Here is a 27,463-nt window from a genome sequence, read left to right as displayed (position 1 = left end):
GAAGCTGGCTTCATTTCCTGGCTATTGTGACTAGTGCTATAAAAAACATGGTCATCCAAGTACTCTGTGGTGTGCTGACTTATATGTGGAGGGTATGTACACAAGAGTAATATAACGGAGTTATCCAGTATTTTTAATTTTGACTTTTTGAGGAATATCAATTCTGATTTTCATAGTAGCTTTACAAGTTTACATTCCCAGCAGCAGGGAATAAGCATTTCTTTTCACCTCATTCTCACCAACACCTGTATCATTTGTATTCCTCTTGACAGCTATTCTGATTAAGCTGATATGTGATCTCAAAGCACATATTAAGAAGTATTCCCTTGATAGCTAAGCTGTTGAAAACATTCCAAAATATTTTAAAATAAAAATATTTTAGTTATGAATATGTGTGTAAGAGAGAGAAAGGGGGATTCTGCATGTTCATGCAGGTTGCTGAAAAGGACGGAAAAGGGTGTCATATCTCTGGTGTAGGTGTTGGGAATCAAATTCTAATCCTCTCGAGAGTAGCACTCACTCAACCACTTTCCTATATCTCCGGGCATATTTTTCAAAAATATTTATTGGTAATTTGTTTTTGAAGAACTGCCTATTCAGTTTATTAAGTCATTTATTTATTAGATGATGTTCTAGTTTCCTGCCTGTTGCTGTGTAAAAACACTCTAACGACAAACAGCTCAGGGGAGGAAAGGATTTTTTTGGCTTGTACTTAGAGAGCACAATCTGCTGTTAAAGGATGTTGGGGCAAGAACTTAACAGCAGTTAACCATGAAAGAATTCTGCCTGTTGGTTTGTTCTCAGGCTCATGATTAGCTAGCTTTCTTATGTAGGTTAGGAACATCTACCCAAGCAATGGGCTGGACCTTTCTGTATAAATTCACAATAAAGACAGCTCCCCCAGGCCAATCCAATCTTAGGATCCCGCATCGAATCCCTTTTCAGGTGACTCTAGGCTATCAGATTAACAGTTAAACCTAACTGAGATGATGCATTTCTTTATTTAAGTAATACAATTCTTTGTATATTCTAGGTATTAATACTCTGTCTGATGTACAGTTGGAAAACATTTTTTCCCATTTTGATGTTTTCTCTAAAATTTGCTGATAATTTCCTTAGCTCTGCAGAAATTGTATGCAATTTTACCTGGTGGTCCTTAATGAAATTTCACGTGCTAATGGTGTCTTCTTAAAAAGTTTTGCCAAAACCTATATTTTGAAATTTCTCTCACCATTTCAGTGTTAAATGACTTATATACTAAGATCTTTAAATAGTTTTTCATTGGATTTTGTGCAGATTAAGAGAGATTGATCTAATTCCATTTCTTCCCATGCCATGTAGTTTATTTTACAGGTTTGTATATTCTTCCCCATCTGGGAAGTTTTTACATTCTGTTTCATCAGTTAATGTTTTTTAGAACCCAATTTTTCTCATCTCCTTTCAAGACTCTTGAAAAGAGGAATGTGATATCTTTCGTTACTGTTCATAATCCATGAGATTCTATTCATCTTAATTATTTTTCAGTGTATTTTGTCTGTGTTGCTCAGAGTGTACAGTTTCCATTATTTCTATAATTTAAAAATGTTGAAAATTTCATGCATGAACATCGTTTCCACTATTCCCATGCCCCCCACTTTCTCAATTTCACTCCACTATTTAGTTGCTTTGTATTTTTTATTTCTTTGCTGAGGTATATTTTCATTATGGTTAAGTGAATCATTTTCTTTTGGTTAATACTTTTAAATCCTTATCAGATAATTCCTGCAGCTGAGTTTTATCAGCATTATTATCTGCTAATTATCTCTCTTATCGAAGTTATGTTTTTGTTTGTTCTTTGTACAAGTAACTTTCAATTACATTCTTTAGTGTTTAGGTGTGAAGACTGTGAGTCTCTACATCAGTCATTCTCATCCTTCCTAATGGTGCAGCCCTGTAACATAGTTCTTCACTCCCAGCCATAAAATTATTTTCATTGCTAATTCATAACTGTAATTTTGCTTCTGTTATGTAAATATCTGGTATGCAGGATAGATGATATATAAACCCCAAGGGATCATGACCCACATGTTGAGAACTGCTGCTCTAGATGCTATTTAACCTTCTTTATCAGAATGTCATGATGTTTAAGTGTGGTTTATCTGTATGAAAGGGAGTTTGTATTCAGCTTTTGCTTGGTTCTATTAATACCATCCCAGAAAAAGTGAAGATAATAGTACTCTGCTCCACTGTAAATGATAAGATGGAAGCTCAGCCTACAATGGTAAGGCAAGTCTAGAAATTTATCCTTACAAAGCTCAGCCTAAGGAAGATCAGCTGTGAAGACAAAGTTCAATTTGGAACTTCAGTTGGCAGCTTCAGTTTCCTTGATTGTTTCTTCTAGAAGTTGTGAGTACTGATTTAATGATGTTACCTTTTGTTCATTTTCTTGGAAACTTCACCTTAGGGGACAACATGCTCTTGCCCCAGTAACACAGCCAACAGGGTAACAAATGTTCAATACATGCATCTTTAGAAAACTTCCTCAATCAAAACACCAAAGCATGTGTCTCTGTGTGAGTTTTGTACACATCATTACAAGTGTTCATGGAGGTCAGAGATTTTGGATTTCCCTCCAACTGAAATTACAGGGGGTTGTGAGCTGCCCAACATGAATTCTCAGATATAGTGCTCTCCAAGAGCACTCCATTGAACTTAACCATTGATCCACCTCTCCAGCCCCTCTGCTGTAGATCTTAAATGCCTTCTAAATGCTATGGGTCAAAGGCTTGGTTGCAGGCTATATTATTACTGGACAGCCAAATATTTAGGGGTTAAAAAAATCAGGTAATTGAGGAAATGCACTTGACAGAAATATTGGATTCCCGAACCTCTCCTCTACTTTTCTCTCTCTGTTTCTACTTCCTAGGCTGTCCCAGTCCAAGCAACTTTGCTTTATTAATTCTGTTGTGCTGTTTCTGCTTGTTTGCTAATTTGTTTTGCCACTGTCTTAATGCAATAGAACCTAGTGACCATTGACTAAAATAGTCAAAGTAATAGGACAAAACTAAAACTCCTTTCCTTACAAATATTTTATCTCTGGTATTCTCTAATATTTATGGTGTTGTGAAACACCTCCAAAACAAAACCTTCCCTCCTGGAGCGAGGATTGAGCCACATAAATTTACAGAGCTAATAAAATTTACAAGGCTCAGAAAATTAAAAGATACACAAGGTCCCTCCTCAGAAATAGCCACATAGCAGATGACAAATTGACTGACACAGGTACAATATAATAATTCGATGCATGTATCTTTTAAATCAGTGTGTGTGTGTGTGTGTGTGTGAGAGAGAGAGAGAGAGAGAGAGAGAGAGAGAGAGAGAGAGAGAGAGAGAGAGAGAGAGAGAGAGGAGAGAGACTTGGAATAAACACATGCCACAGCACATTTGTGGAGTCCAGAGGGCAGCTTTTTGGAGTTCACTCTTGACTTTCACCTTGTTTTAAGCAAGGACTTCTCTTGTTTATGCCACTTCTCCATGTATTCCAAGATAGATATGCCATGAACTTCCTAATGATTCTCCTGTCTCCACCTTAAACACAATAATGCTGGTATATGGGGTCTGAAGGTTCAAACCCTGGTCATCAGAGATTCAGAGCAATTGTTTTACCCACTGAATCTTTTCCCAAGCTCCCTCGTACATATCCTTTTAATATATCTTATTGGAAGACGATGTCACATTTATTTCCTAGTAAAGACCATATACTGAAATAGACTTTTCTCTGAAAGTGTCATTCCATATTTGACTCCTTTCCTCATTATGCAACAATGTGACATATTCCTTTAATACATCTTGGATTTTAGATTTCATTGCATCCCAACTCTGTTTGTATTCACTCAGAATCATTCAATAGGCTGATCAAATAGCTCTTCATTCAGTGGCAAACAATGTGGCACATATCCTTTTCTATTCGAGGTACAGAGCTGTTGAATAAGACACAGGCATTGTTTAATAGTATAACAGATTCAGAACAAAATGTAATAGAAATGTGTACAGAAAGTATACCTCCATTGCCAAAATACTTGTAGTAATTTCACTTTAATATTTGATGGACTATTAACAATTAGGCTACAGACTTAAAGATAAAAATTATGTTTCCTTCCCTTATAGTGTACTTGCACTGGAATAATGCAGGAGATAAACCCTGAGGAAATTGCCAATTAGCAGTTAGTAGCCATCTGCCCCTGTAATGAATGCAATTCTTTCCTTATGAACTTGCCCTTCAGAGGCCACTCAGATTCAAGAGATATTGAGATGAAGGTCACTGGTCAGATTGTCATAGAAGTTCCATGATAAAACTATGGTCTTTATGTACCCTGTGAATTATATGGATTAAATAGATATGAAGCCATCTGCCCTGCTCTGGCCAGTCACTAATTCACATACTGCCACCCAAACCATCAGAGACTTCCTTCCAGAGCAAAACAATCTTTTTCCAGGCAAAATCAGGTACATTTAGTGTGGTGTGATCATTGCAATGTAACCCTTTTTATTTACTTCTAAATTAAAATCATCGGCCAATAAGGTGACTCAAAGTGTAAAAGAACTTGAGTCTTATCACCAGAACTCAGTGGAATAATAGGACCAATGGCCAAATGTCCTCTGACCTCGATAGGCACATCAAACACAAGCACTCCTGCATTAATACACATTAACAATAGTGAGTAAACTAAAAATATAAAAGAAAGAAAACAATCATGTCATCTAACCTCAAACTACATATCATTCCTAATGAAAATGAGCCTGTTCAGAAATACAAGGTCACTTTATTAAAAGCCATTTAATTTTCTGAGAAACTGCCATATTGATTTCCACAGTGGCTGTACAAATTTGTACTCCCATCGACAATGGAGGAGTGTTCATCTTGCTCTCCGTTATGAGTTGCTACTTGTGTTTTTGATCTTAGATGTTCTGACAGATGTAAGACAGAATCTCCGTGACTTTTGATTTGGGGATTTGATCAACCTCAAGACCCAGGTATACCACTTTTGTGCATATACTCAAAGGATGTTGAATCATAACACAAGGACACTTGCCCAACTATGTTCATAGAAGCATTATTTTTAATAGCCAGAAACTGGAAACAACCTAGATGTCCCTCAATTGAAGAATGGATGAAGAAAATGTGGTATATTTACACAATGGAGTATTACTCATCTGTTGAAAACAATGATATCATGAAATTCCAAGGTAAATCCATAGAATAAGAAAAATTCATCCTGAGTGAGACAACACAGACTCAGAAAGAAAAACATGTTATATACTCACAGATAATTGGATATTTGCTGTAAAGTATAACCGTACTACAATCCACAAAACAAGAGAGGCGAGGTAACAAAGGCAGGCTCAAAGGAGACACTCACATCTCCCCGGGAAGGGGAAAATAGAAGTGACTTCATGGGTAGACTGGGGTGGGTTGAGATGGGAACCTGAGAGATTGGGTCGGGGTGGGGTGGAAAAGAATACTGAAAGGGTAGGTGAGAACCTGGTTCTAGGGAAACTCCCAGAAATGTACAAGGATGATCCCAGCTAAGATTACTAGCAACAGGGAATATGTAGCACCAACTAGCCAGCTCCAGTACCAGGAAACAGTACTAGAGGAAGGACTGGGATACTAATTCAGCCATATAACATTTGACCTACAGTCTGTAGGGCTTGTGGGGTATACTGGGGTAAACGTGGCACAGAGATTGTTGAAGTGGCAAACCAATGACTCATCCAGCCTAAAGCTGATTCACCTTTGACACTGCCTCAAGCACCAGCACGCACAGGTCAGATGGTCCAGAGACCTAGGGTAGAATCAAACAGGAGTGGAGAAAAAAATGACAAAATAATGATGCCTAATGATATTCTGCTATACTCATAGATTGGTTCCTAGGTCAATATTCATCAGAGATTTCATCCAGCAATTGGTGGAAACAGATGCAGAGATCCACAGTCAAACATTAGGCCAAGCTTGGGGAATCCTGCTTAAGAGAGGGAGGAAGGATTGTAGGAGCCAAAGGGATCAAGGACATCACAAGAAAACTCACAGAATCAACTAAACTTGGCTCATGGGAACATACAGAGATTGAACCAATAAGGGAGACTGTATGGGGCTGACCTAGGGCCTCTACATATATGTGACAGCTGCGTAGCTTGATTTATTAGAGGGACTCCTAACGATGGGAGCAGGGGCTGTATCATACTCTTTTACTGACTTTTGAGACCATACTCATCATATTGGGTCACCTTGCTTGATATGCCATGTTTTGTCAGTATCTTGTACGCTTAGGTTTTCTGAACAGAAACAGATGAGGAGTTGTTGGGCTGGAAGAGGGGAGGTGTAGGGGGAAGGACTAGGAGGAGAGGAGGAAGGGGAAACCAGTCTGGATGTAAAATAAATAAGTAAATATTTTTAAAAAGCTATTTAATTTAGGGGCTCTTTCTTTCCTTCCCATAATGTAGGACACAAAGTTTTCTACTTATTTTTTCAGTGTCTAGAATCTGTTTTTATGGGTCTTGGTCTGTTAAGATAGTGGTTGCATCATTACAACTTCAGCTTCTCTTGTTTGTTTCCTTTGATCTTTGGCATTTTTATATAAGGATCCTTGTAATTAAATCAGGCTTTATACAGATAATCCAGGATAATGCCTCCGTCTCAAAATTCTTGTTATTTGCATGAGCAAATCTGCCTTGTCATGTAAGGTACCACGCTGATAGGTTTCAGGGATTAGGCTATGATCACTTACAGGGGCTGAAGGTGCCTACTATATTACTTGTCATAGTTGCTGTGAAGACACCACACCAAATCAATGTAGAAATTGGAGACTTGCTTACTCTTTTATAGGGTGAGTCCATTTCCTTTGTGGTGGGAAGCATGCCAGCAAGAAAGTAGGCATGGTACTGGAGTGGACTAGTAGGTCAGAAAATACAGCTGATCCACAAGATGGAGGCACAGGGACTTGGCAGAATGTGAGTTTTTGAAATCTTAAAGCCTTTCTCCAGTGATATACACCTTCCAACAAGGCCACACCTCCTAATCCTTCCCAAAGGAACCATTAGCTTGGAGCCAAGCATTCAAATATATGAACCTCTGAGCTCATTCTCATTCAGACAACCACACTACTGCTTTAGCTGTTTTATGTATCTCAGAGTCTTGGATATCTCAATCCATAACTGGCATAATTGGCTTATGATATATGTAATCCTCTTTCTGTCTGGAAATGGTGAATTTCTGTTTCTCTGAAAGAATACACACACACACACAAACACACACACACACTACATGGAGGAGGAAAAGGAAGAGAATTTATTCTTCATAATAACATTGTAAGATAAATACTATTATCTCCATTTTACAAATAGGGACACACAAAGGTGCCTTCACTTATCTAGACTATACAGATAGGAAACAGCAAACTATATTTGAGAAAATGTTGTAATGCTAGCTACTCAGAGCCATTTTATCAAAATTAGCAAAAAATAACCTGTTAGGTGACCCTCTGGGTTTCGGCAAACATTACTCTTCCCTCCCTGGATCTTGAGACAACTTGCCTTTATTTCTTTAATTTTAATTTAATTTTTTAAATTAATGTGTTCTTTCCAAATTTCATACAAATAAACAATTCATTCTGGTCATGCTCACCACCCCATACTCTCTTATTCCCTACCCTGCATCCAAACTCTACTTAACTCCCCAAAGTCCCTTCTATTAGTATGTTTTTGTTGTAGCTGGGATTTTTATTTGGTTTTTCTTGTGAGATTCCCTGATTTCACCATGTGTGCTTTCATAGGTGTGGGTATGTTGATGTCAACTACACAGAGAATTCATCAGTGGATGTGCTAACAAAGACAATGACTCCACATTTCTGAGAACCCATCAATTGCTAATAGGTATCCACAGAGGGTCTGAGCCCCATGAGGCCCTCTATTCTATTGGATAACTTTATAGTTGATAGCTTCCTTCTTATTTTCATTCACATCCATTCTGTCTCCAAAGCAATAGCTTTCTTGATTGCTGAGAACATCTGGTAAAGTCTGGACTACATAACTCCATGTGAATACTTGTAAGGAACTATTTCCATATTCCCAGATTTAAAATGGACTCTTTCTTCAGCCTTGTTCTAAGTAGCTTCTTGGGACCTAATATTTCCTTATATGCACGTGGCAATATATCCCAGATTTAAACAGCCAAGGTTAGAACAGGATCAGAGTCAGAATCCTTATCTTAGGAATGAATCTTCTCTGGACGAACCAAAAAAGCTATTCTGGTGACCTTTTGGGTAGTGTGCCAGATCAAGGTTTCTAGGGGGCCTTGCCTATACCTTACAGAATCCTGACAACAGAGTGTGTTTACTGAATGACACAACCAGCATTAACACTTTTGTTTAAGTCACAAACACCAACTAAAACAAAATTGTCTAGTAATTTGAGAAGAAATGTTGAGACTTGAGAGTCAATTTCACTATATAGCTTGTATTTGAACTCTGTCTTCACAGAGGTTTGTTTTGGGCGGAATATGGCCTTATGAAGCACTACAGAATTCTTAGACTGAGAGGATGTGGCACAGCATGTCAGGCTGAGGCAATGGAGTCCACTGCCTTATTGAGGTGACTGCACACTCAAGTCTGATTCACATTTACTACCATGCCACTTGATATGACAGAAGCTGAATTCTGTACTATGGTGATCATTTTTCCTTGTGTCCTTGACTGACTTCATTGATGTCAGTTGGTGGTAGAAGTTAGCATGTGACTCTTAAGTCAAAATGAAGTATCTATTTGTCCAAGTTTGATATTATCTGTGAAAAATGACTTTTGAGTGGGTCTTTGTTGTGTCTCTCAGTTTTGCTCCCAGAAGCAGTTTGAGATAGAAAATGGAAGGGAAAAGTAACTGCATTCTGAAAATGGAAAAGACTGAATTATAAGCTCTAAGAGTAAAAATATGAAACATATTAAAGAAACCACTTCCCACTTGATAAACACTTTCCAAACCTAAAAGCTAACTGTGAATATAGGCACTCACTAGACCAGAATCATAAATGTTTAACTGTGTACTTTGTCCCCCTTTTTGTTTCATTAACTACCAATCAATCATAATGAACTTATTTGAAAATAATACATCAAGTCATTCAGGCTTCTTCTTTACTGGAGAAAATATTGTTGATTCCCCTGTTGAAGCAAAGCTAGAGAATCAGATTATTTTTAGCACAAAAAAGGAGCCCATGATTTTGGTTTCTTGCCAGGCACTCATTTGCTCAAACAAAGACAGTGGGAAAGAGTAGTAAGTATAAGATGGGGAGGTGGAAGTCAAGGATGAGTCATGACTTCCAACCTTTAGCCTATGTGTATCGTGTAAAAATCAAAGACTCTGTTACCCTGACCAGAAATATGGTGACAGCATATTTGTATCTAAGCTAAATCCCACAGACTGTCAGACCCAACAATACACAGGGTTGAGGATAATGCTATCACTGTGAAAGGGTGCATCCAAGTTTCCAGGAATATCCCATTATTTCACAAGAGCACAGGTTATTATCTTCAGATACATTGATTTCTATTTTCAATATATATTGTCTACATTTCCCTGTGTTAAATAGGGGCAAAAGAATATACAAAGTAATTGTATACCTTGAAGTTTCAGAAGAGAAGGCATGTTGATTATTGAGTAAACCATTTACTGTTGAGCGCAGAATTAATTTTTCTTCTGCTTTCATTTTAAAACAAATTAGTATTTAACTTATCTTGATAAATAATGTCAAGACATTGAGTACAAGGAAATTGGCACTTGTTGAATGTTTATTCTGTGCTGATGACTTATGTATATACTTAGTCCTTGTTCCACATCTACAAAGGGCACATATTAGCTTTACATCCATGTAACAAATATGGGAAGTAAAAATCTTATAAAAATTGTGTTATTTAGATTATAATTTTTGAAATTTAAGTACATGATATGATGCTCTCATTGATTTGAGACTGTAGTTCATCATAGTTTGAGGACATATGGGTACAAAACTGATCTCTTCATTACAGGAGAGCAAAAAATAAGAGAAAAGGAATGGGGAGAGTATGGAAATTTGAAAGAAAATAACCCACTAATGGAATGGCACTATTAGAAGGTGTGGCCTTGTTGAAGTAGGTGTGACCCTGTTGGAGGAAGTGTGTCACTATGAGGAAAACTTTAAGGTCTTATACATGCTTTAGCCATACCCAGGAAGTTCACTTCACTTCCTGTAGTCTGTGGATCAAAGATTGAGAATTTTCCAGCACCAAGTTTGACTATGCATTTCCATACTCACTGCCACTATGATGATAACGGACTAAACCTCTGAATGTGGCAGCTGCCTCCTCAATTAAATTTTTCCTTTATAGGAGTTTCTGTGGTTCCTGTGCCTGGGGACCACTGCAGCTCCCATCCCAGCTGGAGCCAACACACCCCAGCATCCTATTCTCCTGCTCCGACCACAGAACTAGGTAAACTGGGGTCTGTTTCCAGGCCTCGATCCTGTGTCTGGGCACCACCACTGTGGATCCCCTCATGGCAGGAGTCAACACACCCCAGCATGCTAGTCCACTTCTCTTGATTGCACCAACTGGAAGGGGACCCTGGTCCCGTACCCACCAGGAGAGGAAGAGGCTCTTTCTGCACCCACTGGAAGAAGGGGTGGGAAGGAGAAAATAAAAAACACACATAGCAACAGAAAAACAAATATGACACTGACAGAATCTAGAGACTACACCAGCAAGAGTCGAATATTCCAATGCAAATTAAGAAGAGAATGACCTTAAAAACAACTTCATGAAAATGATAGAGACCCTCAAAGAGGATACGAGAAAAATCCCTTAAAGAGATGGAAGAATAAACAAACCAAAAATGCAAGAAATGGAGGAAAAGACAAAGCAAAATTGCAAGAAGCAATTCAAATAGTGCAAGGGTTGAAAGCTGAAACAGAGACAATAAAATAACCACAGTCTGAAGGAATGTTGGAAATAGGAAAGCTGGGCAAACAGTCAGGAACTACAGATGCAAATATAACCAACAGAATGCAAGAGTGGAAGACAGAATCTCAGGTATTGAAGATACATTAGGAGAAATATATACATCAACAAAAGAAAATCTTAAGTCCAACAAATCCCTAACACAAAGTATCTAGGAAATATGGGACACTGTGAAAAGACAAAACCTAAGAATAACAGGTACAGAAGAAGGAGAAAAAAAACAACCTAAAAGGGGCAGAAAACATATTCAACAAAATCATAAAAGAAAACTTTGCCAACCTAAAAAAGTCATGCCAATGAAGGTACAAGTAGCTAACAGAACACCAAATATAGTGAACCATAAAAAAATGTCCCCTTGCCACATAATAATCAAGACCACAAACATAAAGAATAAAGAAAGAATATTAATAGCAGCTAAGTAAAAAGTCAAATAATGTATAAAGGCAAACCTGTCAAACACATGATTTCTCCAAACTTTGAAAGCCAGAAAGTCCTGGATAAATATTCTGCACTAAGAGACCATGGATGACAGCCCAGACTACTCTACCCAGCAAAATTTTCAGATATATAGATGGAGAAAGCAAGACATTTCATGACAAAACCATATTTTAAAAAAACATATTCACTAACCCAGACCTACAGAAAGTTCTGGAAGGAAAACTCAAACCCAATGAATTTAACTACAATTAGAAAAAACATAGGCAATAGATAATCCTACTTTACCAACAGTCAATAGAAAAAATAGGTGTAAATCCACACACAACTCCACCACCACCAACCATTCTAAAACAAACAAGAATGAGCAATCAAATGTCATGAATATCCCTCAATATTAATGGTCTTAACTCGGCCATAAAAAGACACAGACTAACAAAATGGATTCGAAGACAGAATCCATTCTTCTGCTTCATACAAGAAACACACCTCTGCTTCAAAGGCAGATGTTGCTTCAGAGTTAAGGGTTTGGAAAAGATTTTCCAATCAAATAGACCCAAGAAACAAGCAGGGGTAGCAATCCTAATATCTAACAAACTAGAATTTAAACTGAAATTAATCAATAGAGATGAAGGAGGCCATTTCATATTCATCACAGGAAAAATCTACCAAGATGAAGTCTCGATTCTGAATATCTATTCCCCAAACACAAAGGCATCCACATTTGTAAAAGAAACATTACTAAATCTCAAACCACATATGAAACCTCACACACTTATAGTGAGAGACTTCAATACCCCACTCTCACCTCTAGACCAGACTACCAGACAGAAACTTAACAAAGAAACAAAGGAAATAATAGAAGTTATAACCCAATTGGGTTTGACATACATCTATAGAACATTCCATCCAACCACAAAAGAATATACCTTCTTCTCAGCACCACATGGAACATTCTCAAAAATCGACCATATACTTGGCATATAGCAAACTTCAACAGGTACAAAAAATTAGAATAAATTCATGTATCTTATCAGACCACCACGTTTTAAAGTTAGAGTTCAACAACAACAAAAATTGCAGAAACCCTACAAACTCATGGAATTTGAATATTGAGCAACTGCACCATTCCTGGGTCAAAGAAGAAATAAAAAAAAGAAATTAAAGACTTCCTAGAATTCAATGATAATGAAGATACAACATACCCAAACTTATGGGACACTATGAAAGCAGTGCCGACATGAAGAAAGTGGAGAATAGTCAAGCAAGAGAATTTACAAGAAAACTGAAAACTCTAGAACAAAAAGAGCCAAACTCACCCTGGAGGAGTAGGCACCATGAAATAATCAAATTGAGGGTTGAAATCAATAAAGCAGAAACTAGAAAAACAATACAAAGAATCAATGTAACAAAGAGTTGATTCTTTGAGAAAATCAACAAGGTGGATAAACCTTTATACCAACTTACCAAATGGCAGAGTGTGAACTTGCAAATTAATAAAATAAAAAAGGAAAAGGGGGACATAAAGACTGACACTGAGGAAATCCAGAGAAATCATCAGGTCATACTTTGAAAGCCTGTACTTAACAAAATTCAAAAATTTAAAGGAAATGAACAATATTCTGGATAGATATAATTTACCAAAATTAAATCAAGAACAGATAAGCAATTTAAATAGACTTATAACACCTAAGGAAATAGAAGCAGTCATCAAAATTCTCCCAACCAAAAAAAGCCCAGGGCCAGATGACCTCAGTGCAGAATTTTACCAGAAATTCAAAGAACAGCTTATACCATTTCTCCTCAAAGTATTCCACTTAATAGAAGTAGAAGTGTAATTGCCAAATTTTTTACAAAGCATCAATAACCTTGATACCAAAGCTATACAAAGACACAACTAATAAAGAGAACTTTAGACCAATATCCCTCATGAACATTGATACAAAAATACTCAATAAAATACTGGCAAATCTGATCCAAAAACACATCAGAAATATCATCCGCCATTATCAAGCAGGTTTCATCCCAGAGATGCAGGGATGGTTCAACATACAAAAATCCATCAATGTAACCCACCATATAAACAAGCCACTAAATAAAAATCACATGATCATCTCACTAGATGCTGAAAAAGCCGACGACAAAGTCCAACACCCCTTCATGATAAAGGTCTTGGAGAGATCAGGGATAACAGGAACATACCTAAACATAATAAAGGTATATACAACAGACAAACAGCCAATATCAAACTAAATGGAGAGAAAATCAACACGATTCCTCTAAAATCAGGAACAAAATAAGGCTGTCCACTCTCTGTATACCTCTTCAATATTGTACCTGAAATTCTAGCTAGAGCAATAAGACAACAAAAGGAGATCACAAGGATACAAATTGGAAAGGAAGAGGTCAAACTTTCACTATTTGCAGATGATATGATTATTTACATAAGTGACCCAAAAACTCTACCAGGGAACTCCTATGACTTTTAAACACCTTCAGCAAAATGGCAGGAAACAAAGTCAACTAAACAAAAATCAGTAATCATACTATATACAGAAGATAATGGGGCTGTGAAAGAAATAAGAGACATATAACACATGACAATTGCCACAAACAACATAAAATACCTTGGGGTAACATTATTTAAACCAGTGAAAGACCTGCATTACAAGAACTTTGAGTCTTTAAAGAAAGACATTACAGCAGAAAATAGAAAGTTCTCCCATGCTCTAGGATAGGTAGGTTCAGCAATTTTGCCAATACACATTCAATGCAATCCCATCAAAATTCTTCACAGGCCTTGAAAGAACAATTCTCAACTTTAGATGGAAAAACAAAGACTCCAGATAGCCAAAACAACCCTTGTCAACAAAGCAACATCTGGAGGCATCAACCATCCCTGACTTCAAGTTCTACTAATAGAGCTATAGTCCCAAAAACAGCTTGGTATTGGCACAAAAATAGACAGGTAGACCAATGGAATATAATTGAACACCCTAATATTAGCCCATACATGTATGAACACGTGATCTTTGACAAAAACTAAAATTATACAATGGAAAAAAAGAAAAATTCCTCAATAAATGCTTCTGGCATACCTGGATGTTGGCATGTAGAAGACTCCAGATAGATCCATGTTTATCGCCATGTACAAAACTAACGTTCAGATGGATCAAAGATCTCAACATAAATCCAAACACGCTGAACCTCATAGAAGAGAAACTGGGAGGTACCCTTGAACACACTGGTACAGGAGATGGCTTCCTGAACATAACAGCAGTAGCACAGAGACTGAGATTGACAATTAATAAATGGGACCTCCTGAAACTGAGAAGCTTCTGTATGGCACAGGACACAGTCAACAAGACAAAAGGGCAGCCAACAGAATGGGAAAAGATATTCACTACATCTGACAGAGGGCTGATCTCCAAACTTTACAAAGAGCTCAAGAAGCAATTCTCTGAAACACCAAAGGATCCAATTAAAAAGTGGGGTTAGAACTAAATACAGAATTCTCAATAGAAGAATCTAAACTGGCTGAAAGACACATTAGTCCTCAACATTCTTAGCTGTCAGAGAAATGCAAATCAAAACAACTCAGAGATACCATCTTATTCTGGTCAGAATGGCTAAAATCAAAAACACCAATGGCAGTTTATGCTGGAGAGGATGTGGAGAAAGGGGAACACTCCTCTACTTATGGTGGGAGTGCCAACTCATACAGCCACTTTGGAAATCAGTATGGAGATTCCTCAGGAAATGGGAATCAGTCTACCCCAAGATCCAGCAATTCTACTCTTGGGCATATACCCAAATGATGCACATTCATATAAGGTCACCTGTTCAACTATGTTCATAGCAGCACTATTTGTGATATCCAGTACCTGACAAGAAACTTAGATGCCCCACACCTGAAGAGTGGGTAGTGAAAATGTGGTACATTTACACAATGGAGTACTACTTAGTGGAAAAAAACAATGGAATCTTGAAATTTGCAGACAAATGGACAGCACTAGAAGAAACCATCCTGAGTTAGGTAACTCAGTCACAAAAAGACAACTATGTTAAACTCACTGATATATGGATTTTAGACATAGATAAGAGGAGTGAAAGCCTACCATCCCACTGCCAGAGAGACTGGTAAAGAGGGAGGACCCAAATTGAGATACCCATGGAACCCCATAGAAGTTGAATGAGGCAAGATCTCCTGAGCCCATTAGGAGCATGGGGGAGGGGAGAGGGAGCTGGGAAAAACAGAGAGGGAGAAGAGGAGGGGAGAGAAGGACATTTGGGAGCAGGAAGTTTGAGTTGAGGGAAGAATAGAGGAGATCAGAATGAGAAATACCATAATAGAGGGAGTCATTATAGGTTTGAGAAGAGATCTGGCCCTAGTGAGATTTCTGGAGATATACAAGGATGACACCAACTGGCAATCTAAGCAATAGTGGAGAGGCTACCTTATATGCCCTTCCTTATAATGAGCTTGATATCTACCTTATATGCCATCATAGAACATCCATCCAGTGGCTGATGGAAGCAGAGGCAGACACCCACAGGTAAACACTGAACTGAACTCCTAGAACCCAGTATCCAAGAGGGAGGAATAATGAACAAAATGGTCAAGACTGGGCTGGTGAAACCCACAGAGACACCTGATGTGAACAAGGGGGACTCTTGGACCTGAGATTGATGGCTGAGAGGCCAGCATGGGACTGATCCAGATCCCCTAAATTTGGGTATCATTGAGGAGGCCTATGCAATCTATGGGACCTTGGGTGGTAGATCAGTATTTATCCCTGGCATATAAATTGAATTTGGGTGCCCATCCTTCATTGAAGGTTGCTCTCTTATCCTGGACACATTCTCTGGAGAACCCTCTTGGAGAGCCTCAACCCTGGGGAGCTGAGTGGGGTTGGGAGGGCCTGGGGGAACTGGTCAGTGTGAGCGGGAGGAGAAGAGGGAGAGGGAGCTGGGACTGACATGTGAAGCAAGCTTGTTTATAATTTAAAAAAAAGACTTGCTGTGGTCATGGTGTCTCTTCACATGAATAGAAACCCTAACTAAGGCAAGGAGAAAACGAAGAGATAGATAGACAGGGCCAACAGCTTAAATACTTCCCACTGGGCACCACCTGTGAAAGACTCTATTTCTTATAATAGTGTTATCTTAGGGACTAAACCTTTTACATGTAAGTATCAAAGAGAAACCTAAGAACCAAACTATAGCAGATGGGACATTAAGCTTATTAGGAGAAAACAAACACCGTAGTTCAAAAAGTTTCAACGAATTACCTAATGCCACAAATAAGCATTTGATTTAACTTCAAAGTCACAAGCAATACATTACCAAAATTATCAAGGAACTCTTCCAATAACAAAATTGATGTTCTGTAATTTAATTTAAAAGGACTGAAAAGTCTATCAACAGGTACTATTCCTCTAGTAGTTTGCAGCTTAACTCCCTGAAAGATACCCAAGTGTTCCATGAACCTAGATTGAGAACAGAAGTGATGAGGGAAGTCTTTCTGTGTATATGTTTGTCTGACTGGTTGATAAATAAAGCACTGTTGGACAATAGAGAAGCAACATAGGTGGAACTAGGAGTCAAGTAGGATTCTGGGAAATGTAGTCAAGAGTAGAGTGTCACCATGGGATCCTGGGAGGAGAGAATGCAAGTCTGGCGATCTAGGTAAGATAAGTCTATATATATATATATATATATATATATATATATATATATATATATATATATATATATTAGTAATTATGGGTTAATACTTACTCTAACTAGGTGGGAAGCCAGAAGAATCACATCTACCACTCAAAGAGACAAAGAAAAAGCAAATTTTATGTCTAGTTCAGCAAAGGCACTTCCAGTATCCTCTACCTTACCCAGGTGATCAAATTGACAAAATAACAAATAGGCAAAGTGACTGAATATCATCTTCGCCCTATGCTCAGAACACTCAGCATGAGGTCCTAGAGCAAAACCTAATGAATAGCTATTGACTGTCATTTCCAGATATGTCTAAAGACACCTGCCATGTCCATTTGTGTCAGTTAAACATGAAGGGAGAAAGAAGAGTAGACTGTGCTTATGTCACGTAAGAAGTCCAATAAGTCCCCCAAAGTATACTTGATAGAAATGAAAACATTTAAACAGCACTTTATATCTATTATCCTACATACACAAATCCTCCATAAGATAAACAGAACAGTGACACTACTTATGATTCCATAATTAGGCTTGAAATGGTGACCTAACTTGAAAGATAAATCATGGGGAAAATGATTTATTGGATTCTTTGAGAAAAGTAGACACAATACTTTGCAGAAGAGATTGATGCTGCTATTTACCTTATTTGACATTTTTGGGCTTTACCACTTATATCTGAACTTTGAGTCTTTGCTACTCCTCATCTCAGATGGCCTTTCTTAAATTCCATTGACCCACCCAAATTTAACTACCAGAATGAGCCCCAATCTAATTTTCTTGGGCTTCTGGCTCTAATATGTTCTATTTTTTAACTGTTCATATTTTTCTTTACCTCTTTATCTTCATGTATTAATCACTGACTATCCCATGGAAGCAGCAAAACATAGCACCAGATAATCAGGGATAATATAATATATTATATTATATATACATGTATATTGTGTGCGCTTGTATATTTGCACATATGTATTACAGTCATAGAAACTTATGTGAAATTTCTACTACTACCACATGTTATTGTGAGCATATTACTTGACCTCTCTGAGTATCAGTTTCATTAGTTGTGTAATGCCACAGGGCTTAGGGATGCCATGAGAACTTAAGACAAAACACGTCTATGTGCCTGGCACACAGTCAATAAACTGTATTATAATCAGTGCGGTTTTAGTCTTCATACTTGGCAAAATGCCTGACATATAATAGATGTTCAGTAAATATTTATTGAGTGGAATCAAACAGTCTAGCATCTCCAACAAGAGGTACATAATCAAGTAACATCCCTAGAGAGACTGGATAGGAGTAGACAAGATAATTAGTTGGCTAAATGAAAATTAATGATTTTGAATTCTTTTCTGGAGGGGATAACTTTTTGTGATAAATGTCAAGCTTCACTCACCTCTTGGAGGCTTTGGGTGTCAAATACTTTTTCTTTACTAAGAAGCTAGTGAGGAAAGAGTATATTATAGTGACTTGCATTTGGTAAACTGATTTGAAATCCTCTTTTGAGGCAATGGACAATGTATAGATAATCAGGTATTGATGAAATAAAATTATAATTACACACACACACACACACACACGTATATATATATATATATATATATATATATATATAGAGAGAGAGAGAGAGAGAGAGAGAGAGAGAGAAAGAGAGAGAAATCGATCTTCTAAGTGAAACAATGCAGGCACAAAAAGTAAACGTGATCTCACATATATGTGGAATATAAAACAAAAGCCATACTCATAAGAGCAGAGTTTGAGGAATTCTGGTTGCCAGAGGACGGGGGTGGGAGAAAATGGAAGATGTTAGTGAAATTACATGAACTTTGACTTATAGTATAAATAAATTGGGAGAGGATCTAACAAGAAACAATATATATATATATGTATATATATATGTCAAATCCTCATATTACTGAACATTAGTATACAGAATTTTGTTAATGAAATATTTCCAAATTTAAAGGAATAAGAAGAGAAATATTATGCTAAGATGAAAATTAAAAACTGTTTGCTGATTTTCAGTTCATAGGTATTAAGGAGAAGAAGTCAAACAAAAGCTCATTATGATCCTAAATTCTGGCCATCATCAGCTGCCAATCTCCTCAATTAAGAGGTTTCCAGAGCAAGGAGTAAGCAGTGATTTTCTTCAGTATGGTTCCCAACCTGTTGACTCAGATATAAATCCTAATTTCCACAGAGAAGGATGCATTGCAAAAGACTGCTGAAATACAGCTCTGCAACTCTCCAAGCTCTGGGATGTCAGCAAGTGCACATGAGTGTGTCCAAATATTGTCACACCATTATGTGCTGTTTTTCAGTGAAGGCCAACAGTGAGTGAAGTCACTTGATGCTGGGAAATTCAGGAGGCTGCTTTGAACCTAAGATCCAAAATGAGTCCGTGATAAGATGAGGATCTCTGAACTACATACAATATTCTGTCTCAGGAATGGCTAAGTTTATTTTCAATAATCCTCTAACAATTTCCTTCCTATCATAGTCTACTATTTAGGTACTGTGCTGACCTTTGCCATTCCTGATACTTAGCACATCCCACTTAATCACTTTGGTCAAAATTATGCACCTCATTTGCATATATCTTCTACAGTATTTATGACTGGATAAAACTGACCACCCTGATGAACCCATTCCTGCACAGGAATGCTCCTACAGTTATGACAGTTGGCACAGCCTTCAATACTGCTTTTGCTTAAAGAATAACATTGCTGGAAAACTTTATTTACCCCAGGATACCCCAGAATTCAGAAAACAGATAGATCTCTGTGAGTTCAAGGCCATCTTGGTCTACATAATGAGTTAGCTCTAGGCCATCCAGGGCCACATAGTTTGACACTGACTCAAAAAGAAAAGAGAAACCTTTAGACACCACAAAGCTAAACAACAGTCATATTCCTCTTCATGACACGCTGACAGTAGTGTCTTTGAAGGAACCAGGTATATGCTTGTGAACTCCAAACACATCTCCTTCCTAGACACTAAAGGCTCAGTTCATTAATTGGTTTGGGCTGCTTCTCTGAGAATCTCTTCATCACTCTATCAAATACCCTGCCTGACTACTACCAAAGTACGTTGTCCATGGAAAGTTAAGGTTTGATACACTAGTGTTATGAAGTGCATGAGCCTCATATTAATCCCAAATACCCCTTCTTATCTATACATGTCCCAGGTAGATAACCTAGAATATAAGAAAGATATTATGTTTGAGTGTCAAGTATGGCATCTATTTGCAACCATATGAGTTGCAGGACAACTAAACAAAAACTCTGCATGGGTTGACATCCATGAACAATGTTTGGAACAAGACTGTCACCAAAGATAAGTTGAAGTGTTAGTAGGAAGAGGAGTTGATGATTGACAAATTGGGGGAGGGGTCTAGAAATATAGCTTAGTTGGTAGAGTACTTGTCTACCACATGTGGAGGACTGTGTTCAATCCCTAGTATTGCATAAAACCAGGAATGGTAGTGTATGCCAATTTTCTAGTACTCATGAGGTTGAAGCAGGAGGATCCAGAGTTCCAGGTCATTCTTGGATATCTAGCAAATTCAAGGCCAACTTGAGATACATGGGAACCTTTATGAAATAAAATATCAAATATTTCAGTATTCAAAGCACAAGTGCCATTTGGTAAAGGACAAATATATCATTAATCAGGCACTTAATGCCTGTCTGACACTTCCAATAAATTGTTTACAATCTTTTTAGCGACCCTCAAGTGTCAGTCATAATGCCATTTTAAATCCATGGAAACTAAGACTTGTGGAAATATACTGGTAGACATAGCCAATCAATATTGTGACTAGAGTTTGAGTTCATGTATCTATCACTCCCAAACCCACTTTTGTCAGTATTTATGCCAGAGTGCTTTTCGGTACCATGCTCCTGGGTTATTTGTTTAAGGGGCATGCCTCCAATAATAAGAAATGGCACTAGGAAGAATTCATGAAGGAGGACACTAAGCTGGGCCTCTTGTGGGAAGTACTGAGTGTTCACAGAGATGACCAGAAGTAAAGAATAATAAACAGAAAACAATGTGCACAAAAATGTATCTTTCAAGTGAGAGATGACGCTACCAAGCCATTTGGTGTCCTACATCTTTCTATATCACTGACAATTTCCTATTCACATCCTCTCATATTCAGTCATTCAGCAGGCTGCTGCAGCCTATATTAGTCTTAAAGTACTTAAATGTGCATGTTTTTCTCAACTCTGGGTTCAATACCTCCATATATGTAACATTTAGTAAGCCATGGTAGAATTATTTACACTATAGAAATGTTAGGCGATAGAGAGTTTTATTTCTTTCTTGATTTTCTGCTTTCCTTTCAAAGATAAGCACCAGAAACCATTATCAGCACACCATTGAACAACTTATCCAGCAGTGTATCCAAGGAATCTGCATAGTTTTTCAAAAGCTATGGCTCTAATTCTTCAGTCAATTAGGCTTGAATGATCTTGTCACAGCAATGAGGAAAGTAACTAACATGTTAAAAATGAGCCTCATTACCCAAATTTTTCTCCGACTTTCAATTTTTCTATGGGAAAAACAATTGGTTGAGTATCTGGAGTGCAAAGCTATACCAAAATGAAGACGGGTAGGTGGAGTCTGAAGAATGAAATGTACAAAGCAAAAGAGCTGTGACCAATTAGAGCTACTTATTCTTAGTCATCTTCTTCCTCACATTTTGCATTTTGCACATCCATAATAGACCAGAGAAAATGACTGTAAAAGCAAGGTACTACCTAGGGAGAGATAAGGCCTGCTATTGGAAGAGAGGTGAGTTTAGACAGTGAAATGGACAAAGTCAAATGGTAGAGAAGTATGGTAGTTATGCAAGCAGGCTCCAAAGTTACTGCCTGGGTTTCAAAATCTGTCCTTCCATTTATTAATGGTGTCACCTCTGGCAAGTTATTTAATAACTTCACACCTCACATTTCTTATCCATGAGATGAGGCTATAATTAGTAACCACATGCTGGGACTGACATGAAGATTGACTGAGTTCATATTTATGAAATGCTTAAATGAGTGCCTGGCATACAAAATGCATCATTTGTGTTTTTAAAACAAATTGGCTAGTCAGAAAAGAAAACATTCCCGAGGGCTACAGTTCAGATACTGTTTTAATTGTGTTATGCTATGGCCTGCCTAACTGTTCGATGAAAATCAAATTAGTGCAGACTGCAACATTGAGCTCCCATCCTCCATCAAATACTTACCTGCATAGCAGTGGAAGCCAACGTAGTTGTTCAGGTGAACCATATGAGAGTTTTCCTGCTATGTATAGGCATGGAGCAAATGGGAAACTCAAATAATACTGCCCCCTGCCATGTATCAGATTTATGATTAACTTGATTATTCAAGGTAGAAATAAATGTATTTATGCAAGCACATTTGATGTTTCCCCAAACATCATATTGCAATATTTTTTCTTTACATGATATGTCTATTGAGATGATTCTTTTAAAAACATTTGTATTTTGTTTAAGTAGATTTTGTTTATGTTTTAATTAGAACATAATTATATCACTTGCATCTTCTTTTTCCTACAACCCAAGTCCATTCTCATCTTTCTATCTTCACTCCCTTTTAAATTCATTTATCTTTTTCTTTAATTATTATTGTTATGCAAATATAGGTGCGTGCATGCATGTGTGTGTGCGTGTTAATAAATACATAAACACAAACTGATGAGCTCATTTAGCATTGCTTATATGTGTATTTTTTAGGGCTGACCATTTGTATTGGATAATAAATTAGAGAGCTCATTCTAATTCTCCCTCTCTCAGCAGTAGTTAATTTCCTGTATCTCTTCATCTAGGGGTGGGGCCCTATCAGCCTTCCTCTATCCACATTGACATATTGAAATAGTTCTTAAACTAACTGCCTATCATTCTTTTTCCAGCTCTCTAAATTTGCACCTGTCTTGATAGTACTATTAAGACCAATCCTAGACTATAAAATTCAGAGCATGTATCTAACCATGTGTGGGCCAAGGTGGGTACATAGCTGATTAACGTATATTCAGCAGCAAGGTGTACAAGGGAACAAAGTATGGGAAGGCTAATAGTTTTTTCCAGGGAGGAAATGATTATGGTTTCCAGGAATTAGAATGCATCACTGCATGAGTAGGAAGGTGGCACTGTAAAATCCCACTGAGAAAAATGAGTGTTAAGTTGCATTATCTAAAACATCTTTCAGTGATAAAGAACTTTCTACACTAAATGAGGTGGTATATACCTGTAATGTCAGGACTGGAAAGGTGAAGCAGGGAGATTACAAGGTCAAGGCCAGTTGGGATACATAACAAGGGCTTGTTTCAAGTAAATAAGCTTCCCGGGGAAGAGGATAACAGAGTGTTCTATGGTTTACTGAGTGAGTTGAGAAGAAAAAAGTATCTGCCGGAATACACTCTCATATTCCTATTGTATCTTCTCCTAAAGGCAAACATAGTATCTAAAAGGTCATTCAAGGCATCTTCCTGTGACTATACTAACTGCAAATGCCCACATAAATATCTTAAAGGCATTGCAGATGTCCCTGAAGATGAAAAGTTATAGGTTATCATCCCCTTCTTAACATATATTGAGGAAGGTGTTGTCTTATGACCACTTTATCTTTTTCTCTTTAAATTACCTGTCTTGTTTAAGATATTCATGCCCAAGTTAGAATAGATTTCAGCAATGCCATAGAATTATTTTAAGCAGATAATACAAAACATGTTTTTAAGGAAACTCAATGATAATTGCATTATCTCTGGCACACTGTCAGGGAATTATCTGTATTGTATTAGGTAGTGGAAGGATACCAAAAAGCTGTTTGAAATGCAAACCCAGTTGTGTCAGTCAATCAGACTTTGGTTACAAATGAATGAGAAAGGTGGAAGGCCTCATATTCATACTCACAGTCACCCCTGCCTTTATCAACAGTAACAAAAACTGAATACAATTAACAGGGGCTTGAACAGGCTGGAAAAATCCCAATTATGATAATCTCACATCCTAACCCTTCTTCCTCATCCAGTTCATACTATTTGCAAAATGTTCCCCCAAGGAACCACGTTAAGTATGCTTCAGCTACTGCTGAGAGTTGTCAATAATTCTGTCTTCATGATGCATTAACATTTGTATCATAATATGTTCAATCTGTACTAAATGAGGGTGAAAATATTAGTAATGATTTTCCTTCCTCCAACTGTACTCTTTTCAATTGTAACTGTTTAGAAAAACCAAGAGAGTTGTCAGCATTACATATTCCAGGGCCAAGGGATTTTCTTAGCAACTATGTGTCATCAACCCCATTCAGCATTTCTTTGAATCCTTCTATTGGAGACATATCTTCAGTGTTTAGAAGTTACAAAATGTGCATTTTTCTCGTTATGGTTACTAAAGCTAAACCTCTTTCTAATTCAAAAGTTCAATTCACCATCCCATATTGTAAAATTAATGTCCTGTTTTCATTATGTGAGTACACAAATAATATAGATGCAGAAAAAAGGAAATTTCTGGTAAAACTTAGTTCTAATCTTCAAGGCATTACACATACAGTAGTATCTTCCAGTCTATTTTGTAGTTATGAACAGATCCCATGGAAATATAAACCTCTATATGTTAAAGCAAAATGTAACTTCTTAATTTTCTTGGTGATACACAGTTCCTTTGTTGATCTCTCAGAACTCACAAACCAGACTAGAAAGGGAATCTCATCTTCCAGATTGACTGTGAAAAGGTGAAGAAATTAGGGGCACCTAATGCACTTGAGGCACTGGAGATGAGCTCAAGATATTTTTACCCTTTCATATTCATTATATCTGTTGTGTAGAACAAACAGAAATGTTCTTCTTACAACTAAAGCCTGAGGATAAAACAAAACCAAAACCAAAAATGTGCAATCAGAGCAATTTATCAGCCCCCACAGACTCACAGGTAGCTCAACTATTTCATAATAAATAAGCTTCCTGTTTGCTTTTGGAACACATTTCATTGTTATCTACTCTAAGAGTAACAGATTGAATTGCCTTCAGGAAGCAAGGCCCCTACCATTCTGGATTTAGATGGATTTGAAGAGGTTAGCACACCATTCCTCTGATTTCATAAACACACATGGCCTGGGCTGGCCAATAAGAGTGAAGGTCATCATCATGTGAAAGTATAAGACAAAAGCCTACAGATGATGGCTACCACATTTTCTAGTAGTTGGGAAGAGCTCTGTTGAACACACTAAGAACAAAAGGAAAGATAGATATAAGAGACAGGAAGATGTCTAATCAGCTGGCTGCAACACCTTAGCCATATACAAAATTAGCCCCCAAACTGGTCAGTAGATAGGTTACTTTTGCCTTGTAAAACCACGTTGAGTAATTTTTTATTATTGTTCTAGCTCACAAATAATCAACCTATGGTGTCTGTTATTTGGAGGGCACTTCTGAGTTCTTTATTAAAAATCCAATTAATTGACTGCCTATTTCCTTTACTGATAATAGTCTTGTTTTGATTTGGGTAGAATTCAACATTACTAGAGAACTTTGGAAAAACAGGGTCACATGCGTCCACAAAAGCAAGTATTTTTCAAATTAGTAAATAAAACTAGATCAACAAAACAACTTGACCTCAATCTTAAAGAGGTCCCTCTTTTATGGAATTATCCAAAATCCAATTACATTCTAGAAAAAAAGAGTTAGAGCTCCTTTGAGGATATATATTTGAATCAAGAGCCAAACTATAAAACTCTCCTGAGAAATTTTTAATGAGTACATATAAGCGTATAAAGACACGACTGAAAAGGAATACTAAAGGGTCTTTGATCTAGAGAGCTAGGGAAACAGTCAAAGAATAAGAGTTATAATGGCAAAGAACGGAGAGAGAGAAAGTGTGGGGGAAGAAGGATTCTATATGTGGAAATTTTCATAGTTAAGTCTTCAAAAGCCTCAACAAAGCCACACCCAGTACAAGGTACACGGACTCTACACTTGTAGCTGAAAATCATTTGATTATGCCCTCTACTACAGAAACATTTTAGAAGACATATCCTAATATATGAAAACTAATTTATCTATTAATGATATACAGACTTCATTGTAATTTATTGATATGTCAATGCAAACTCTATTCTGAAGATAAGATTTGATCATTAAGGATAATAGACATAAATATAGGGTATTGTTTTCAAATACTAATCTTGATCTTTTTTTTCTTCCTTGGATTTTTTACTACTGTTTTTCCAATTAATAAGGTCACCACAGTTTTCACTTTATAAATCAATGGCTGCTGAAAATTTTGTACTAGAAGCAGAAGTGCCAACTCTGCTATTTATTACTGTTCATTTCTAGTAATATTAGTATGGTCTTTAGACCAATGTCAATTTATGCAACATGTTTATTTTGTGAAATTTTGTTTAATTAATGACATAAGTATATTCATCTGAGCAAATACAAACTACAGTGCATCACAATGTTTTGAAAATAATAAATGAGTCTATAGCTCTAGAATTCATAAATGTGGTTATTAGAAGGAGAAATATTTGCCATAACCTCAAGTATTTGAATACTTGATCTCTAATTGGTGCATTCTTTAGGGAAGTTTGGGAAATATAGCCTTTCTAGAGGAAGTATGTCACTGTGTGCTGATTTTAAAATTAAATCTTTTGTCACTTCTAGATCTGCCTCTATCTCTCTGTCTTTGTCTCTCTCTCTCTCCCTCTCTCTACTTGAATTTGAAGATGTAGGCTCTCAGCTTTTTGTTCCTGTTACCATGCCTGATGCTTGTTGCCATGCCTCCTTACCATGGTGAACTCTTTACTACCTAGAAACATAAACCCAAATAAATTGTTCCTTCTAAGTGTTTCTTCTGTTCATTATGCTTTTTTATAGCAACATAAAAGTAACTAAAACAATAGCCTTCTTTTGAAATGCCTTATGAGTCTTAGGTGGCTCAAGACCCACTGACCTAAATACTGAAGGGTGCCATTACCAATATGGGCATTAAATATTAAGAACATCTTAATTCTTTCACTGCAAAAAAGGCATATTAGAATTTCTATTTTCTTCTGGAATCCCAGTTTGAAAACCATTGATTTAGAACTCTCTGCAGACAACACATAGAGATTCACCATCATAAAAGCCCTAAGTCATATGTGTTATATTATCCACTAGATAGGTATAATGTGGTATTGTACACTGCCCTGATGATTTCACTTTTTATTTTTTCTTGAGAATTTCATATGTGTATTCAATGAAATATAATTATATCCATTCTGTGTTTTCCCCTTCAACTTCCC

The 27,463-nt window shown here is 37.1% G+C and overlaps 1 protein-coding gene across 3 annotated transcripts in view; it reads right to left on the bottom strand.

Annotated features, from left to right (window-relative positions):
* The window catches only part of Rtl4 (retrotransposon Gag like 4), a 371,546-nt gene that overhangs the window by 168,532 nt on the left and 175,551 nt on the right, over positions 1-27,463 (bottom strand). The gene's annotated exons all lie outside the window — the stretch shown is intronic.

Source organism: Mesocricetus auratus, unplaced genomic scaffold (assembly GCF_017639785.1).
Source record: "Mesocricetus auratus isolate SY011 unplaced genomic scaffold, BCM_Maur_2.0 Super-Scaffold_100003, whole genome shotgun sequence".
NCBI classification, from domain to species: Eukaryota; Metazoa; Chordata; class Mammalia; order Rodentia; family Cricetidae; genus Mesocricetus; species Mesocricetus auratus.
This window is presented reverse-complemented; position numbering and strand designations above follow the sequence as displayed.